Source organism: Camellia sinensis, chromosome 1, assembly GCF_055761805.1.
Source record: "Camellia sinensis isolate YWXY chromosome 1, ASM5576180v1, whole genome shotgun sequence".
Lineage (NCBI taxonomy): Eukaryota > Viridiplantae > Streptophyta > Magnoliopsida > Ericales > Theaceae > Camellia > Camellia sinensis.
The window spans coordinates 143,022,900-143,044,439 of record NC_138961.1 but is presented as its reverse complement, the minus strand read 5'-3'; the positions used below and the strand labels follow the sequence as shown (position 1 = coordinate 143,044,439).

The following is a 21,540-nucleotide window of genomic DNA, read 5'->3' as shown; positions in this document are numbered from 1 at the left end:
TTTGAACCCAACAGGTTCCTTACCTATTCATTCTAAACCGAATAGGTATTATACCTGTTCAAATAGGTTTGAACCTGTTTAATTCAAACCAAATAGCCATTATTTCATTTATAAATAGACAGACCCTCATTTGGATTTTTCACTTAATTTTCGTCCTCAAATCTGTTATTGTTCTCTGCATTTTGCTGCATGTAATTTTCTGTGAGAAAGAGTGTAAATGCAAAGTGTGTTCGTTGTGCGAATAATTTGTAGTGCTGCTATTATTTGTTGTTGATCATTTTATCTTGGGAGATAAACGTCCATAATCTGAAAGCACCGTGGTGAGGACGAATTTGTCTTAAGGACACAGTGTTAAACACTAGACTTGATCAAATTTTTGTTCGAGAAATTAATAAGGTAAGTAATTAATTTATTTTCTGTTTTATTATTGTTCAGTTCCAGATTTTGATTTTGTTTTTGTAATAAAATAAAAATCTATTTTTATTTATTTATTTATTTTATATTCTAGTTTGATTTTTGTAATCAAATAGTTTCTCTTATTTCCTTTATTTCTTCTGTGTTCTGTTTGTTGTTGAGTACACAAACATAATTTATTCGTAATATAGTGAAGATTGTCTAACACGAAGAACGAACCATATGCAATTGATGGTGTGATGTTGGTGGTCGATTACTAGAAACCGGACATGATTATGGAACACCTCGTAATGGAGAAAATGGTTGTTTGGGTCAAACTTTTTGGATTTCCATTAGAATGTTTTACGAAAGAAGCTGGCTTTCGATTGGTAAGAACGATTGCTGAAGCACTTAAGGTTGATCATGATACCCTTATGCCTTGTAATATCCGTTTCTTGCGAATTAGGGTGTGGATTCCAATTGACCAACAGTTAATTAGTGGTTTCTTTTTAAAGTTTAGAGATGGCCATCATCAATGGGTCACATGTAGCTATGAAAGAATCTGTTGAGTTTGCCGAAACTCTGGTAGGGTGGGGCATATGTAAGGTCTTCGTTCTCTCACTTTTGATGAAGCCTGTTAGTATATTATTGTAATTTAGTGATGTTAGTATATTAGTGTTAGTATCTTTAGTATATTATTGTACATCTAGTAGTGTTAGTCATAATTGTTAGTGTATCATTATGTCTAGCTTTCATAATGAGTGTTCCCCCTTTGCTTTATGCTTTCGGTGCTAATTGGCACCCTATGTATCTTTTCCTCTCTATAAAAGAGAGTGTACATCTCCTTGTAATATATACAATAACTGAATAATTCAGTGTCTCTTTCTCTCTCTCTCTATCCTCTATCACTCTCTCAAATTATTGTTTCATGGTATCAGAGCCCAGTGTTACATTTTTGGCAATTTTCGATTTTGGTGTTTAGTCCCGTACACAGTGGCATACATCAAACCGCTCGGAATTTCCTCACGATTCCAACGGCACCAAGCCTGTTCTCAGAACACCCTCCACGCGCCCACACGCGCCGCCTTTGTCTTCTGTGCGTCACCACCTCCGCCACCACTCTCACACGCGCCTGCACGCGCCATCTGTTGCTATTCACTTCCGCCACGCGCCCCCACGCGCCCACACAACCGCGGCTGACGTCAGCCCTGCCACTCCCGTACGCCGCGCCTGCTACTGTGTGCCTTTCGTGCGCTGCTTCACTACAGTGCACCCGCGTGCGCCAAAATGGCTACCGTGCGCCGCGCCTGCGCCTGTCTGCTACCGTGCGCCGCCGCCTTTCTGCTAACGTGCTCCTCCCTGCACTCTGCTAACGTGCGCCGCTGACATCATTGCTGACATCATCTCTGTCCAGCATACCTTTCCTGGCTATTTTCGACCTTCCGGACTCACTGGTACACTCTGTTTTACCTAATTTTGCTCCTACAGGTCTATTCCTATTGCTTTAACCCTACTCAACTAGTATTATGGATCGTCCTGATGCCTCCCATCCCATTTCCGTTATTTTGAATGGTTCAAACTATGTTTTGTGGGCCTAAGCCATGTCTTCCTTCCTCAAAGGCAAGAAGTTCTGGCGAATTGTCACCGGGGATGTGACTAAACCGGTAAAAGACAGTGTCACTACTGAAACTACTGCTCATACTGCTACATATGAAGACCGACTTGAGGAATGAGACAGTAAGAATTACCAAATCATTACCTGGTTTCGTAATACCTCTATTACCTCTATCAGTCTTCAGTTTGGTCGCTTTCAGCTTGACTCTGTAAATACTCCTGCCAAAGACATATGGAATTTTTTGAAAGAACGATACCAGACTACTGGTCTTGCCCATCAATATCAACTTCAGAACCAACTTCATCGCATGCGCCAAGAATCCACTCAGTCCATTAATGACTTCCTTTCTCAAATGTACTCTGTTTGGGATCAGCTTGCTCTTTCAGAACCAATTTGGCATAACCCCGAAGATGCTGTTTTATTTACTATCTATCGCAACCAGCAAAGATTGGTGCACTTTCTCATGGCTCTTACTTCCTCTTTTCAGCCCGTACGTGCCTCTCTGCTTCATCGCCATCCATTGCGCACTCTTGAGCAAGCAATTTCTGAGTTGCTATCAGAGGAGACTCGTCTCGGTACACTTCAAACTCATCATGTGGACTCTGTTCTTGCCACTCCTCCGTCTCGGCCATTATTTACCCAGCGGACCACTGCTTGCCTCTATTGTCAGAATCGGGGCCTTCCTTCAACCCATCTCCTGGTCAACTGCCCCGTCAAATCCTGCCGCTACTGCAACAAACTTGGTCCTGGTCATCTGCAACAGGATTGCTTTCGCAATCCTTCCCGATCACCCCCCAATAGCCACTCTTCTCGCGGTGGCTCTTCCCGGGGAAGCTTTCATCGTTCAGGGAATCAGTCTCATCACACTGCTACTGCTGCTTCCGGGAATCAGTCTCATCACACTGCTGCTGCTGCTTCCAGGAATCAGTCTCCTCACACTGATGCTTCTGCCTCTGCGGGGTTCTCTGAGTCACCTGCTCCGTCTACCCCTCGCTTTTCTCCGACGGATGTAGAGGCCATGCTCAAACAACTTCTCTCCCCTTCTGGTACACCTCCTCCTACTGCTTTGTCTGTAATCCCAGGTAACTCTTCTTGGTATTTTGACTCTGCCTGTTGTAATCATATGACCTCCAGTTCTACTATCTTTTCTTCATCCTCCTCATCTCCTCCTTTTCCCTCCATTCATACTGCTGATGGTTCCCTCATGTCTGTCCGTCATGTTGGTACTGTTTCCACCTCTTCTTTATCTATACCTCAAGTTTATCATATCCCTGCTCTCACCTTAAACCTTATTTTCATTGGTCAATTATGTGAACTTGGTCTAACTGTCACATTTTCTGCTACTGATTGTTTGGTACAGGACCCTCAGACGGGGCAGACTATTGGGATTGGCCGTAAGCGTGGACGTCTCTATGAACTCATTCACCTTCATGTTCCTACCTCTCCTCAGATCGCTGCTCCTACATCTACTTCCTCATTATCTCCCTTTCATCTTTGGCATTGTCGCTTAGGGCATATTTCTGTTAATCGCTTAAAGTCTTTGGTTTCTAGTGGACAGTTGGGTCATGTAATTCCTGATCATTTCGATTGTATACCCTGTCAACTTGCCAAACAACCTGCTTTATCATTTAATAAAAGTACTTCTGTTTCCCTTGCACCTTTTGATCTTATACATTCGGATATTTGGAGACCCTCCCCTACTACTACTATGGGGGGATCCCGCTATTTTGTTGTTTTTATTGATGATTTTTCCCGGTTTACTTGGCTTTTTCTCATGAAACATCGGTCTGAACTTAAACACATATATTATAGATTTGCCCAAATGGTCCACACCCAATTCTCCAAAGCCATCAAAATTTTTCGCTCTGACAATGCTATGGAATATCGGGATTCAGATTTCCTTTCCTTTCTTCAGCATCATGGTACACTGCCTCATCGTTCTTGTGTTGGCACGTCCCAGCAAAATGGCCGCGCTGAACGGAAACATAGGCATATCCTTGACACTACTCGTGCTCTCCTTCTTTCTTCTTCCTGTCCTGAAAACTTTTGGGGGGAAGCTGCCCTCACTGCTGTTTACACTATCAACTGTGCTCCTAACCCCTGTCATCCATAATCAAACTCCCTTTGAACGTCTGCATGGCACTCCCCCTCCTTACGCCAATCTCCGGGTTTTTGGCTCTACCTGCTTTGTTCTTTTTCAATCTCATGAACACACCAAACTTGAACCTCGTTCTCGTCTTTGTTGTTTTCTTGGGTATGGAATTGAACATAAAGGCTTTCGCTGTTGGGATCCTCTCTCTAAACGTCTTCGTATCTTTCGCCATGTCATTTTCTGGGAACACCAAATGTTTTCCTCGCTCTTCTCCTTTCACTTACCCGCACTTTCCACTCATGTACTGTTTACTAATCCTTCCATCGATCTTTTCTCTGCTGATTTTGATACAGGTTCCTCATTCATCGAGATGCCCTTGCTCACTCCTGATCCCGTCCAGCCTGCTCCCTCTGAAGGTCTACCTCTTATTGCCACACCTCCTTCTCTACCGGTTCTTCCTCTCACCAATCCTCCTACGGGTCGACCACGCCGGGTAACTCAACCTCCTCTCCATCTTCGTGATTATATTGTTGGATCTGCTGCCTTCTCTACTTATGAACCTACCTCCTATCGTGAGGCTTGTACTAATCCTCTTTGGCAGCAAGCTATGACTGATGAACTCCAGGCCTTGGACAAAGCTCATACTTGGGATCTTGTTGATCTTCCTCCTGGCAAGACTGCAATTGGCTACAAATGGGTTTACAAAATCAAAACACATTCTGATGGCTCTATTGAACGCTACAAAGCTCGTCTTGTTGCCAAGGGTTTCAACCAGGAATATGGTATTGATTATGAGGAGACATTCTCTCCTGTTGCTCGGCTTACCTCTGTTCGCAGTTTACTTGCTGTTGCTGCTGCTCGCCACTGGGGGCTCTTTCAGATGGATGTCAAAAATGCTTTCCTCAATGGTCATCTTCTTGAGGAGGTCTACATGCAACCTCCACCTGGGTCCACTTTTCAACCTCATCAGGTTTGCAAACTACAGCGTGCTCTCTATGGCCTCAAGCAGGCGCCTCGTGCTTGGTTTGCTACGTTCAGTTCTACCATTCATGACTTCGGGTTCACCTCTAGCTCCTATGACTCTGCTCTTTTTATACGGTCTACTTCTCATGGTACAACTCTTCTTCTTCTATATGTGGATGATATGATTATCACTGGTAATGATGAAGCTGGTATTCTCCACCTCAAACAGTTTCTCCACCGACAGTTTGAGATGAAGGACCTTGGTACTCTTAACTACTTCTTAGGCCTTGAAGTCTCTCATGATTCTACTGGTTCCTATTTGTCCCAGGCCAAATATACATCCGATCTTCTGGCTTGTGCTGGTCTTACTGATTGCAAAACTACCTCTACTCCAGTTGATCCTCAGATTCGTCTCACTCCTCTCGATGGGACTCTTCTCTCTGATGCTACTCTTTATCGCCAGCTCGTCGGCAGTCTTGTCTATCTCACAGTAACTCGTCCTGACATTGCCTATGCTGTTCACATTGTCAGTCAGTACATGTCGGCTCCCCGCACTCCCCACTATACTGCTCTACTCCGCATCATTCGCTACCTCAAAGGCACTCTGTTCCATGGCCTTCACTTTTCTGCTTCCTCCTCTCTTGAACTGCGTGCCTTTTCCGATGCTGATTGGCTTGGGGATCCTACGGATCGACGCTCTACCACGGGTTTCTGCTTCTTCTTAGGGGATTCTCCTCTTGCTTGGCGTAGCAAAAAACAATCCCTCACTGCCCGCTCTAGCACCGAAGTTGAATACCGAGCTCTTGCTGATACTACTCAGGAACTTCTCTGGCTTCGCTGGCTCCTTGCTGATATGGGTGTTTCTTCTTCTGGTCCTACCCCTCTCTATTGTGACAATCAGAGTGCCATTCAGATTGCTCACAATGATGTTTTTCATGATCGCACCAAACATATGAGATTGATTGTCATTTCATTCGCCAGCATGTTACCTGTGGTACTGTTCATCTTCTCCCTATTGCTTCAGTCGATCAACCCGCTGATATCTTCACTAAAGCTCATCCTCCTGGCCGCTTCCATGATCTTGTTTCCAAACTCAACTTGGTTGATGCTTTCCCTCCTTGAGTTTGCAGGGGGATGTTAGTATATTATTGTAATTTAGTGATGTTAGTATATTAGTGTTAGTATCTTTAGTATATTATTGTACATCTAGTAGTGTTAGTCATAATTGTTAGTGTATCATTATGTCTAGCTTTCATAATGAGTGTTCCCCCTTTGCTTTATGCTTTCGGTGCTAATTGGCACCCTATGTATCTTTTCCTCTCTATCAAAGAGAGTGTACATCTCCTTGTAATATATACAATAACTGAATAATTCAGTGTCTCTTTCTCTCTCTCTCTATCCTCTATCACTCTCTCAAAATATTGTTTCAAAGCCCAAAGTATGATCAATGCACGGATAGCTTCTATGGGAGCTGTTTAGGCATGCCAGTTATGCATCAAGCCAATCAACCCATGTATACATACAAGATACGTGCCAATGCTCATCACCCAAATCGACGAACTACTCAAGTATTTCAAACTCAGGCACAAACTCCTATTCCAGAAGCTATGCCGGTTTCTGCAGCAGGGCCTGATGAAGTTATGCAAATGGTGGACATGGATCAGTTTGTGGCGCACTGGGAAAGGGATTGGGAGCAAGGAATCACTCCGGATTATTTAGTGCAAGGTACAAGTTGGCCATTGAACCAGCAGATCTCCAAACAGGACGGGGAAGTTAGCTTGGCTGTTCTAGATCAATCGAGGTAGCCAACGGATCCTCAAAGATCCGAAACTCGATCTCCATGGAATGTGTGGGTCTTGAACCGGTTGATACGGTAGGTGAGCTGGAGGTACAATGGAGTAAATGAAAGGGAGGGCTGGCATCAATGGGCATTAACACTGGACAGTTGGTCATTGATGGGGTGATGATGTAAAACAAAAACACCGAGGGAACCAGAAAAGAGTAATACTAATTTTCAACATCATCAACAGCAAGAGCAACTGGTTGTTAATGAGAAAGATGAAGTAGTGCTTCCTGGGCTTAAAGTAGAAGGTGTGGGCTCATGGCTTAATATAGGGAAAATTATCCACAGGTCCCATGTGGAACATGTGGACACCATTTAATCCCATAACTTTTTAGGTACACCCAAAAGTCCTTTCCTCCATCTCTCTGGTTTTTTCCTCCCTTTTTACGTTTTCTTCTTTCTCTTTTTTTCTACATTTTTCTCTCATCGTCTTCGTCATAGACGATGGTGCAAGTGTTCATGTCTTTCTCCATTGATCGGAGTTCACTGATAACCGCCAACCATCGAAATCAACTCGTGATTTCACTCTCATCGACGGCGAAGATATATATTTCCGACAAAGAAGATGAGTGGATCTACTTAGATCTGATGTAGATCTAATTTTCTCTATCAGATCTGAGTAGATCTACATCAGATTTGGTTAGATCTAAACAAAAAATAGTTGTCCGAATATAATCCTCTCTCTACATCCGCCTTTCTCCTTCGATCTCTTTTTTTTTTCTCTGTTATACACTTCTGTTTTTCTGTTCTAATAGAGAAAATTTTTGAATTCTGAACAAGTAGTTTTCGAGTTTTAGTTACAGGCGGTGAAAACTGTAAAATTTTGCAGTTTCAAATTTTTTTTTTGGTGCTGGAATGAATCATGGTTAAAACTGTAAAATTTTGCAGTTTTATAACATTCTTTAGAACTGTAAAATTTTACAGTTAATAACATGTTTTTAAAATTTTTTTTTTCCGGCAATATTCTAGACATACCGGTGAGTCTTCGGCGACCGTTAAATGGAAGTCCGACGGTAGTAAGATGTGAATAGTGTCTGTAAATTAAAAAAAAAAAAAGGATTTTTTGGTAACAATTAAAAATGTATTGGACTAATTGGTGCAAGTGTTTTGTTTTGGGATTAGCTGGATCTTGGACTTGGTACATGAGACTTATCAGTAAGTTCCCCCTTAATATACCTCTGGGTGAGGCCCAAATTTCAAATCAAGTTTTTCACAAAAGCACGGCTAGGCCTTCAGAATACTTGAGCCCAATGCAAAATACTACCGCCCAGCCCAAAATATCAAAAATGGGCTCCATCAACAACATTGGGTTAGGGACAGGTTCACCTATGACAGAAGAGCTAAATAGGGCATCAAATGGGCTTCCAACCAAGAAACGGATTATTGAAGTGGACTAGGGCTTCCTTTTAGCATACGACACAGAGGCATTGGAAAGCACCGAGAAGTATGGTGGCCCACCATGGGCCATGCAAGCTGCTGTTTATTCCCGTGGTGTCGGAGGACAATCGGACTCGGTAAGCTATGCACATCATCTGGGCTATTTTCAGAGACGACGGCATAACAGATTGCAACGAAAGAGTACACAGCCGCTGGTGTGGCCTCAAGGTCGTCTTGCATTTCCACAAACTTCAATATCCGAAAGAATAGTGTCGCGTCGACCGCGCAAACTGGGGGTAGGACGGCTTCACCAACGCTACTACACTGATTGGAATTCTCTAGCTTTTATGCATCGGCACAGTATCTGCAGTGGGGAGTCGAGTTTTTGAAGAGTGAGAAAACGAAGGTTCGGTGTGGTTAATCAACAAAGTATCATGGTGGCCCAAGGTTCGGAATCTAGGTACGATACGGAGGTTAGTTCAAACTAATAAGAAACTTCCTTTGGCATTCCAATGGTGATAGGGGTCTCTATTGGAAGAAATGGATGCATTTGTGCTTTCCAAAAAATTGGGGTGGATTGGGCATATGGGATTTAATGTGCTTCAATCAAGCTCTATTAGTAAAACAGGCGTGGAGGTTGATTTATAATCCCAACGGATTATTAACATGGGTATTATTAAGTAAGTAATGTCATAAACAACCATTCCTAGATGTTAAGCTGAGTTCTAATGCTTAATGGGGGTGGCATTGTGATACCCCTGTTCTGTATTATGTTAATTGATCCCTAACACGTATGCGATTATATGTTTTGATATGATTATATGTTTTGATATGATTTTGTGTGCCATTATGTGAATATATGTGATTTTAGAATTCTATCTGTTCACCGTAGGAATATCTGTTTGAATAATCTGCTTTGGAAATTAAATTGAGGGCCTTGTCGGCCACAGAACCCAAAATTGATTACGCCATTGTGATTAGCGTAATTTTTAGAGCCTACGGTGAAATTTGATTGAAAATTTATTCAAGTCAGATTAAACTGATTAAATTGATGAATTGAGTGCCCAATTATTTTATATTAAAATAATATGTTAATGGGGCTTGTTGTATATTAGCACTACACTCTCCTTTAACTCTATTGAACTCAAAATCTGAGTTATACAATTGAGATTGAGAGAGAGACGGCTGTTGGAGAGAGAGATGAGAGAATTGTGCATTTGCGGTTCAAGACTTGGACCTTTTGGAGATTAAGCTCAAGTATTGCTAAATTGGGGAGATTAAAGCTCCTTGGTGAGTGATTCATGCATTTCTAGTCATCATCTTGTGAATTCAAGTTTAATAGATGGTCAAGAGCATGAATTAGTTTGAATGTAAGGGAATTGAGTTGCTTGTGTTCAACTGAAGGTCAATGAAGGCATGCATGTATATAATTGTTGTGGAAATGCATAATCTAGCATGTATTGAGTTGAACATAGAAATAAAGGTGTTAAATCTTACATGCAAGCATGCTTTTGTTGTATTCCATGAGAATGAACACCATTTGCATTGTTTGGGATAAAAATGAAATCAAGATTAGCATGCATGTTTGAATAATTAAGATATGAGCTTTGAATGTATGATTTTGTTTGTATTAGAATGAGTTGATGGGAGATTGGGGCATACATGTGAATTAATTGTGAATTGGGCTCCATTGTAATGTGTTTTGGTGTTTATAGCATGTTAACATAACTATATTTGAGATTTGAGCCATAACATGCATGTTTTGTTGGTTGAAATTCGAATTGGAGCTCAAGAACTCAATCTGGAAAACCCAGATTTTTGATGTCCGCTCGAGTGTGGGAAGAGCCGCTCGAGCGGGAAAATCGTGCTTCCAGCACTTTTTGCAGAGTTGGATGTCCGCTCGAGTGGTATATATCACGCTCGAGCGGGGAGTTTTGTAGACAGGCCTTCCGCTCGAGCGCTCTATTCCACGCTTAAGTGTATTTTTCATGCAACCAGTACTTTTGCAGGCCTTAAGGGTTCGCTCGAGCGGGGACCCTGTTCTCTGAAATTTTGTATGCTCGTTCTGTGTTTCATTTTTCGTTCTCTTTCACTTGTAAGCACTCTTAGGCATATGTTAAGCATTGTAAATGAGTTAATGAGATAAGAATAAAGCCTAAAGAGGAATATGTGAATTAAAGAACGGATTGAACTGTTAGTGACCCCTTTTGTGTTCATGAAATGTGTAGGGTCAAGCTTCAGGGCAAATACACAAGCCGATCACTGTGAGTAATATCGATATTTGAAAGCTTGTCAATGTCCAATTGTTTATTTCCCTTATAAGCTTTATGAGTTGCTAATTGGAATTGTGGACAAAAGTTTGACATGATAGAAATGAATGGACCAAAGGTCGTTTTGATAGAAATGAATGGATCGAAGGTCGTTTTGATAGAAATGAATGGACCGAAGGTCGTTTTGACATGAATGAGTGGGCCGAAGGCCGTTTTGACATAAATGAATGTACCTAAAGTCGTTCTGACACGAATGTATGAGCCAAAAGCCATTTTGACATGATTGGAAATCTGATTGGGCCAAAGGCCAGTATGTTTGGAACTATAGTCATTTGATCTAAATTTTGTATAAGTATATATATGTTAAGCAGAAATATGCATTGGGCCCAAGGCCGTTCGGAGCATGTTGTTCTTCATATTGCTTATGTAACTTATGTATTCGATATTATTCACTGGGCTATCGCTCACGCTCATTCATGTGTTTGTAGGTGAGCCGAGGGAAGTCCAAACCCAGCCCCAGTGAAGTCTGCCAGGAACAACATGAGTTTTGGAGAGTCAGCTTTGTGTCTCACGTACGAGACCCATTCTTGCCATTTTGTTATGTAATTATATTTTGTCTTGTTGGCAAAGACTTTGTGTACATCTGTATATAGTTTTGATATGGGGTGACTCAGTTTGAATGATCCTGTTTGTAAAGGATTTTGTGATACTGTACTTGTTGTGGGTTATTAGCATATATGTGCATGGTTTGTTTTGAGTGCATATAAGCACGACTCTATGGACAAAGTTTTAAATTTTTGCTTCCGTTTGGCCCCTTTACTCTGATGAGTTATGTCTGTTAAGGTTTGAGGCCGTAGGTAATCTTAGGATTACTGGCCGGTTATGTCCTTAACCCATAGGGGCGGGTTCAGGTCATGACAGAGTGGTATCAGAGCACGAGTTAATAACTCACACACTTGTCCAAAAAGAGCAATAAGCGTCTAGATAAGATCTAGGATGCATTCATGTGATAAATATGAATTTGGAAGCATTGATAATATGCTTAAATGTTCGATATGAACAATTATATGTTATAAGTTGTGAACTACTTGCATTGCAAATTATCTGAATGTATGTGCTTCTTAGTATATACACACTTGTGTATCTTTTGTATAAAATATAATGCAAGTTTAATCAGATGGTGAGAACCAGCGGTGATGAGATAGAGGAGTCCTCTATTGCCAGAATTGACAGGATGGAAAGACCGATCCAAGAAATGACAGAAGCTTTGAGACAGCAACAGGAGTGGCAACAACAGTGGCAGCAACCACACCCGCAACCTCCACCTCCGACACCACCCATGCCAGACAATCAAAATGATGATCGGATAATAGCTCTCACCAAGGAATTTAAGAAAATGAAACCACCACAGTTCCATGGGGGATTAGATCCGTTGAAAGCCGAAGCGTGGGTCCTCGGCATTGAGAAATTATTTGAAGTGTTCCCCTGTTCAGAGACTCAGAAAGTACTTCTAGCCACTTTTATGCTAGAAGACGAAGCAAGGAGATGGTGGATGTTGATGCGAGAAAATCACAAAGATGTGGATTGGATAAAATTTCTGGAGATCTTTTATGACAAGTACTTCCCGCAATGTGTTCGGGATAGGAAAGTAGCCGAGTTCATGGAACTCAAGCAAGACAGTATGACTGTAGCGGAGTATGAGGCCAAATTCACTGAGTTGGCCAGATTTGCACCACATGTAATTGACACTGATTATAAGAAGGCAAGACATTTTGAGGGTGGGCTCTAAAGTGACATCCTAGAGAGAGTGAATGTCCTGAAGTTGGAAACCTACATTGGGGTGCTTGACAGAGCCATCATATCAGAGGCCAACATAGCTAGACAAGTTAAGCCAGTAACAGAATAGAAAGGCAATAAAAGACAAGGCTTCTTTTCGAAAAAGAAATTTCTGAAAAAGCAAAACACAGGCTCCTCAAATACTTCAAGTTCTTCCCGAGACACAGCTCCCATGTGCAACATTTGTAGCAAAAGGCACGGTGGAGTCTGTTACTGTGCATCAGGAACCTATTTCAGGTGTGGGAAACAAGGGCATATAGCCCGAGAGTGTAATCAGAATGGTGGAAAGATAGCTGCTAGTTCCACTGCATCAATCCCAAAGCCGGGAAATAATTTGAGATCTGCCACTACTAGGGATGCAGTGAGACAGGGGAGAGTTTTTGCGCTTGTCCCGGGCGATACACGGAATGCCAATGCCATTGTCTCAGGTACTATTTCAATATGTAATCAGGATGCCTTTGTATTAATTGATTTTGGATCAACACACTCATTTGTGACATATACATTTGCATCTAGACTGAGTAGACCCTTAGAGTTATTGCCATATTTGTCATGTGTGTCTGCTCCATCGGGGGAATCTGTGTTATGTGAATATATATATCGATTTTGTGACATGCATGTCGAAGATGCTACCCTATATGTAGATTTGTTGCCCCTGAACTTTAGACATTTTGATGTAATTTTGGGCATGGATTGGTTGACCAAATATTGTGCCACCATAGATTGTGTGACAAAGAGGGTTGTGTTTAAACCACCAGAACAGAAAGAGATTGTGTTTGTGGGAAATGGGGTAATGTCTCCACCATATTTGATATTTGCAATGAAAGCATGTAAACTGATCAGGAAGGGGTGCCAGGGTTATTTGTGCTATGTATTGTCTGAACAATCTGTGAATGTTGAATTGAAAGATATTCCTATTGTTAAAGACTTTCCAGATGTGTTTCCAAATGAATTACCAGGGAAATTGGTAGATAGGGAGATAGATTTTACTATTGAAACTGTGCCAGGCACCCAATCTATTTCTAAAACTCCCTACAGAATGGCTACGGCTGAGATGAAAGAATTGAAAGAACAGCTGAAAGACCTGCTTGACAAGGGATTTATCCGGCCTAGCAGTTCGCCTTGGGGTGCACCAGTGTTATTTGTGAAAAAGAAGGATGGTACCTTGCGCCTGTGCATTGATTACTGGGAATTGAACAAGGTAATGATAAAGAACAAATATCCCTTACCCCGTATTGATGACTTATTTGACCAGTTGCAGGGATCATAGGTGTTTTCTAAGATTGATTTGAGATCCGGGTTTCATCAGCTGAAAGTTAAGGCAGAGGATGTTGAGAAAACCGCATTCGGAACGAGGTATGGTCATTTTGAGTTTCTTGTTATGCTGTTTGGAGTGACTAATGCTCCGGCAGCATTTATGGACTCAATGAATAGAATTTTTAAAACCTACCTTGATGAGTTTGTTGTAGTCTTCATCGATGATATTTTGATATACTCTAAAGATAGACTTGAACATGAACATCACTTGAGAACTGTTTTACAAATACTTCGGGAAAGGAAATTATTTGCTAAACTAAAGAAATGTGAGTTTTGGTTGGATGAAGTTGTTTTCTTAGGACATGTGATCAACAAGGAGGGAATTTCCGTAGACCCGCAGAAAATCGAGGCAATTGTGAATTGGCCTACACCAACTAATGTGACAGAAGTCCGTAGCTTCATGGGTTTAGCTGGGTACTACAGGAGGTTTGTGAAGGGTTTTTCAAAATTAGCTGTGCCTCTTACCCAATTGACACGTAAAGGGCAACCATTTGAGTGGAACGAAGAAAGAGAATCAGCCTTTCATGAATTGAAGACGAGATTGACTACTGCACCAATTTTGACATTACCTTCAGGTACGGAAAATTTCGTAATTTTTAGTGATGCATCTTATAAGGGTTTAGGTTGTGTGTTAATGCAGAACGAAAAGGTTATTGCTTACGCCTCTCGACAGTTGAGGCCACATGAGAAGAATTATCCAACACATGTCCTAGAATTGGCCGCAGTTGTTTTTGTTTTGAAAATCTGCCGGCATTATTTGTATGGGGCAAAGTGTGAAATCTACACAGATCATAAGAGCCCGAAATACTTCTTCACGCAGAAAGAGTTGAATATGCGTCAGAGAAAATGGCTAGAACTGATAAAAGACTACGATCTAGAGATTCAGCATCACCCCGGGCAAGCTAATACAGTGGCTGATGCTTTAAGCAAAAAATCAACGGAGAGTATGGCTTGTTTGCTTACTGAACAAATGGAGATTTTTCAAGACTTTGAGAAGTCTGAAATTGAAGTAGTAGTAGGTGAACAGAGCGGATTGATAGCCGCTATTACAGCTGAGCCGGCAATTGTTGATGAAATCAAGCAGAAACAGAAAGAGGATGAGTTCCTCAGAAAGGTGATTGATGAGTTTGGGACAAGTCCCAAAGTAGAATTTAGCATTGGAAATGAAATGTTGAAATTCCGGAACCGAATATGTGTTCCTGACATCCCGAAACTAAAGAAGAGGGTCTTGGATGAAGCCCACAGATCCGTATTTGCTATGCATCTGAGTAACAATAAAATGTACCGGGATTTGAAACAGACCTATTGGTGGCCTAAAATGAAGAAAGAGATTGCAGCATATGTGTCCAAGTGCCTTCAGTGTCAGCAAGTTAAGGCTGAACATCAGAAACCAGGTGGTCTACTTCAACCTCTCCCTATTTCTGAATGGAAGTGGGAACATGTGACTATCGATTTCGTTGTTAGCCTACCTCGGACTTCTCAAGGTATGGATTCTTCTTGGGTTGTAGTTGATAGACTGACTAAATCCGCACATTTTCTGCCTGTCAAAACTACATTTACTGCTTACAGATTGGCTACCATTTATGTTGATGAGATTGTCCGTTTACACGGAGTTCCAGTGTCCATTGTATCGGATAGAGATCCGAAATTTGCATCTAGATTGTGGAAGAGTTTGCAGGAAGCTATGGGAACAGAATTAAGATTCAGTACTACATTTCACCCACAGACAGACGGGCAATCAGAACGAACGATACAAACTTTGGAAGATATGCTTCGCATGTGTGCTTTGGATTTTCAGGGGAGTTGGGAAGATTATTTGCCACTTGCAGAATTTGCTTATAATAACAGCTTCACTCCAGCATCGGTATGGCACCATACGAGGCTTTGTATGGTAGAAGGTGTAGATCACCTATTTATTGGACAGAAGTCGGGGATAGAGCTTTGCTTGGGCCAGAAATTGTGCAAGACACCTCTGAGAAAATCAAAACCATTCGACAAAGGCTCAAAACAGCTCAGGACTGACAAAAGAATTATACAAACGTTCGGAGAAGACCTCTTGAGTACGAGGTTGGTGACCACGTGTTCATCCGTGTTTCTCCGATGAAAGGCCAAGTCAGATTTAGGAAAAAGGACAAGTTGTCGCCCCGTTACATTGGGCCATTTCAGATTCTGGAGAGGCTTGGTCTAGTTTCTTATAGAGTTGCCTTGCCACCGAGATTTGAGAAAATCCATAACGTGTTTCATGTGTCGATGTTGAGGGGTTACCTCCGAGACCCGTTCCATGTGACTGATTATCACCACGTAGCTATTGATGAGAATATGGAATACGCCGAATGGCCGGAAAGAATTATTGACCGACAAGTGAAAAAATTGAGAAACAAATCCATCCTAATGGTGAAGGTAGAATGGAAGGAACACTATGGTACAGATGCCACGTGGGAAAAAGAGGAGGAAATGCGACTACGCTATCCACATTTGTTTCCCGACGAAGGTAACTTAAGTTTGGAGGACCAAACTTCCTAAAAGGGGGGAGACTGTGATACCCTTGTTCTGTATTATGTTAATTGGTCCCTAATACGTATGTGATTATATGTTTTAATATGATTTTGTGTGCCATTATGTGAATATATGTGATTTTGGAATTCTATCTGTTCACTGTAGGAATATCTGTTTGAATAATCTGCTTTGGAAATTAAATTGAGGGCCTTATCGGCCACAGAACCCGAAATTGATTACGCTATTGTGATTAGCGTAATTTTTAGAGCCTACGGTGAAATTTAATTGAAAATTTATTTGGGTCAGATTAAACTGATTAAATTGATGGATTGAGTGCCTAATTATTTTATATTAAAATAATATGTTAATGGGGCTTGTTGTATGTTAGCACTACACTCTCCTTTAACTCTATTGAACTCAAAATCTGAGTTATACAATTGAGATTGAGAGAGAGACGGCTGTTAGAGAGAGAGAGAGAGGAGAGAATTGTGCATTTGTGGTTCAAGACTTGGACCTTTTGGAGATTAAGCTCAAGTATTGCTAAATTGGGGAGATTAAAGCTCCTTGATGAGTGATTCATGCATTTCTAGTCATCATCTTGTGAATTCAAGTTTAATAGATGGTCAAGAGCATGAATTAGTTTGAATGTAAGGGAATTGAGTTGCTTGTGTTCAATTGAAGGTCAATGAAGGCATACATGTATATAATTGTTGTGGAAATGCATAATCTAGCATGTATTGAGTTGAACATAGAAATAAAGGTGTTAAATCTTACATGCAAGCATGCTTTTGTTGTATTCCATGAGAATGAACACCATTTGCATTGTTTGGGATGGAAATGAAATCAAGATTAGCATGCATGTTTGAATAATTAAGATATGAGCTTTGAATGTATGATTTTGTTTGTATTAGAATGAGTTGATGGGAGATTGGGGCATACATGTGAATTAATTGTGAATTGGGCTCCACTGTAATGTGTTTTGGTGTTTATGGCATGTTAGCATAACTATATTTGAGATTTGAGCCATAACATGCGTGTTTTGTTGGTTGAAATTCGAATTGGAGCTCAAGAACTCAATCTGGAAAACCTAGATTTTTGATGTCCGCTCGAGCGTGGGAAGAGCCGCTCGAGCGGGAAAATCATGCTCCCAGCACTTTTTGCAGAGTTGGATGTCCGCTTGAGCGATATATATCACGCTCGAGCGGGGAGTTTTGTAGACAGGCCTTCCGCTCGAGCGCTCTATTCCACGCTCGAGTGTATTTTTCATGCAACTAGTACTTTTGCAGGCCTTAAGGGTCCGCTCGAGCGGGGAAGTTGACGCTCGAGCGAGGACCCTGTTTTTTGAAATTTTGTATAGTCGTTCTGTGTTTCATTTTCCGTTCTCTTTCACTTGTAAGCACTCTTAGGCATATGTTTAGCATTGTAAATGAGTTAATGAGATAAGAATAAAGCCTAAAGAGGAATATGTGAATCAAAGAACGGATTGAACTGTTAGTGACCCCTTTTGTATTTATGAAATGTGTAGGGTCAAGCTCCAAGGCAAATCCACAAGTCGATCACTATGAGTAATATCGATATTTGAAAGCTTGTCAATGTCCAATTGTTTATTTCCCTTATAAGCTTTATGAGTTGCTAATTGGAATTGTGGACAAAAGTTTGACATGATAGAAATGAATGGACCAAAGGTCGTTTTGATAGAAATGAATGGACCAAAGGTCGTTTTGATAGAAATGAATGGACTGAAGGTCGTTTTGATAGAAATGAATGGGCCGAAGGTCGTTTTGACATGAATGAGTGGGCCGAAGGCCGTTCTGACACGAATGTATGGGCCGAAAGCCGTTTTGACGTAAATGAATGGGCCGGAGGCCGTTTTGACAAAAATGAATGGGCTGAAGGCCGTTCTGACATAAATGAACGGGCCAAAGGCCGTTTTGACACGAATGGAAATCTGATTGGGCCAATGGCCAGTATGTTTGGAACTACAGTCATTTGATCTGAATTTTGTATAAGTATATATATGTTAAGCAAAATATGCATTGGGCCCAAGGCCGTTCGGAGCATGTTATTCTTCATATTACTTACGTAACTTATGTATTCGATATTATTCACTGGGCTATCGCTCACGCTCATTTATGTGTTTGTAGGTGAGCCGAGGGAAGTCCAAACCCAGCCCCAGTGAAGTCTGCCAGGAACAACATGAGTTTTGGAGAGTTAACCTTGTGTCTCACGTACGAGACCCATCCTTGCCATTTTGTTATGTAATTATATTTTGTCTTGTTGGCAAGGACTTTGTGTACATCTGTATATAGTTTTGATATGAGTTGACTCAGTTTGGATGATCTTGTCTGTAAAGGATTTTGTGATACTGTACTTGTTGTGGGTTATTAACGTATATGTGCATGGTTTGTTTTGAGTGCATATAGGCACAGCTCTATGGACAAAATTTTAAATTTTTGCTTCTGTTTGGCCCTTTTACTTTGATGAGTTATGTCTGTTAAGGTTTGAGGCCGTAGGTAATCTTAGGATTACTGGCCGGTTATGTCCTTAACCCATAGGGACGGGTTCGGGTCATGACAGGCATAGCATTTTACGGGGTAGAGATCTGCTGAAGTCGAGTTTTCATTGGGTAGTGGGGAATAGACAACAAATTTGGCCTTTTGAAGATCAATGGATACCTTTCACACCCAACCCATTACAAGGAAGGGATATTTCAAGGCTTCTTCCCAGCATGCGGGTAGAACATCTTATTGATTAAGAACAAGGAAGTTAGAGGGAGAATTGGCCAAGATTGTTCTTTCCGGTGGACTGTATAAGAGCTATTCTATCGGTCCACACTCCCAATTACCCTTGTGAAGACAAGCTAGTTTGGAGGCCAGTTAAAAATGGAGTTTACACCGTAAAATTTGAATATAAACAAGCCTTGATTCGGACTTATCCCACGTTTTATAAGACTACCTCTACCCAAGGGGTATGCAAAAAGTTATGGAATATAGGCTTACCTCCAAAATGGACATTCTCCATTTGGAAATGCCTTCATAGAATTCTTCTAGTCCAACGGGAATTAAAAAAACGTGGTGTGCAAGTTAACACTAGATGTGCTAGATGTAACAATGCAGAGGAGACAATTGAACATGTGTTTTTTGAGTGTGAATGGGCTCAACGGGTATGGAGGGGATCTCCTTTAGGTTTGAATTTTAGCATTAGAGAGCCTGTATCATTTTTTCAAGGGTTTACCGTTTGGATTGAACAAGTCAAAGACACTTAAATTATTATCCAATCGGTTGCCATTCTTTGGACAATCTGATTACAAAGGAATCAAGTGGTCTTCCATCAAAATTTCCCAAATATTGAGAGTACATTAGAGGAAGCCATGCAACTTTTTGCTACGACCTCAAGTCTTAATAAAATGGAAATGGCAAGTGCTTTACTTCTGCAACTACTCTAAACAATAACTCCTCTAACCTTTGCATTGTGTAGAATGCTAGGGACAACAACAGTGCAATAGATTCTTGAAATTTCATCATAGATGGATCATGGAAATCATCAACAGATCAGGCTGGAATTGCATGGATTTGTTTGGACGACAAGAAGCAGCAAATCAAAAGGCGGGCTGTGGTGAAGACATCATTACAACATCCATTACTAGCTGAAGCGCATGCATGTTTGGATGCCATCCGATGGGTTGTACAACAAGGTTTGAAACATATAACAGTGCATACAGATTCCCAGGTCATGGTCAAGCTGTTGCAGCAGACAGGCCGCCAGGAGGATTGGCATATTACTACTATTATGATATTATAGCTTATGCTAAGTGTTTGGACTATGTTTATATTTGTAAAGTGGCTAGAAGTGTAATTCAACCAGCACAAAATCTGGCTAAAAATCTAGTTACTAACACTTACGGTTTTTAATATATGGATGTTTGTTTTCGTTCTCAAAAAAAGGAAAAAAAAAAGAAGTGATTTCGTTGAGATTATTTCTCCCAAATAGCCCAAATCAACCCTTACACACTCTTAAAAGAGTTTATAATATGAACACATTAAATCATTATTGAAAGAGGACTGTAATGGAGCCTAAAGACTCGAATTGAAACTCTTCAACTCATGAACAAGAGTGAAATCAATTCATTTGCGAAAGTAATTGCATGATGCATGCATTCACCTTTCTTTCACTATAGGTCATCTCCATAAATATAAAGGAACAATTAATTATAAGTGCGACAGTCTAAAATATTACACTATATGTTAAAAATTTTAAATGCAAATTTGACAAAAGAAAATATTACATTAAATTCAAAAGAATAACTTGTATCATATGAAAATAATTAGAGAAACTACAAATCAATAGAACAACGAAAAATTAATTACATTTTAGATGTAATCTTTTATGATATAATTTTGACATATAAAAAGAATTTGCACTAAACATAAAAAGTACTTATATGTACAAAAAAAATTTGTTCAATCAATAAAATTCAAATATTCTTTATGATATTATAGCTTATGCTAAGCGTTTGGACTATGTTTGTATTTGTAAAGTTGCTAGAAGTGTAATTCAGCCAGTGCATAATCTGGCTAAAAATGTATCTACTAACACTTAAGGTTTTTAATATATGAATGTTTGTTTTCGTTCTAAGAAAAAAAAAAAAAGTGATTTTGTTGAGATTATTTCTTCCAAATAGCCCAAATCAGCCCTTACACACTCTTAAAAGAGTTTATAATATGAACATATTAAATCATTATTAAAAGAGGACCGTAATGGAGCCTCAAGACTCGAATTGAACCTCTTCAACTCATGAAGAAGAGTGAAATCAATTCCTTTGCGAAAGTAATTGCATGATGCATGCATTCACCATTCTTTCACTATAGGTCATCTCCATAAATATAAAGGAACAATTAATTATAAGTGTGATAGTCTAAAATATTACACTATACATAAAAAATTTTAAATACAAATTTGACACAAGAAAATATTACATTAAATTCAAAAGAATAACTTGTACCGCATGAAAATAATTAGAAAATCTACAAATCAATAGAACAACGAAAAATTAATTACATTTTAGATATAATCTTTTATGATATAATTTTGACATATAAAAAGAATTTGCACTAAACATAAAAAGTACTTATATGTACACACAAAATTTGTGCAGTCAATAAAATTCAAATATTCTTTCATTATTCTACTGATAATATAATTCAAAGAGAAAACTCAACCAATGATGTAAAGAAGAAAAAAAAAACACTTTATTAAACGTAGGTGAAGGTTCAGTGGGACCCGCTCAAAGATAATATTTGCCTATGTATATACTATTATCTGTTGTAGTTTGCCTTGA

At 40.2% G+C, this 21,540-nt stretch overlaps 1 long non-coding RNA gene across 1 annotated transcript; it reads left to right on the top strand.

Annotated features, from left to right (window-relative positions):
- Window positions 1-8,289: 8,289 nt before the first annotated feature.
- On the top strand, window positions 8,290-11,640 carry LOC145798269 (uncharacterized). Its single transcript, XR_014339218.1, has 2 exons — window positions 8,290-8,963; window positions 11,042-11,640. It is a non-coding gene; the product is annotated as an uncharacterized LOC145798269 (long non-coding RNA).
- The last annotated feature ends 9,900 nt before the right edge of the window (window positions 11,641-21,540 follow it).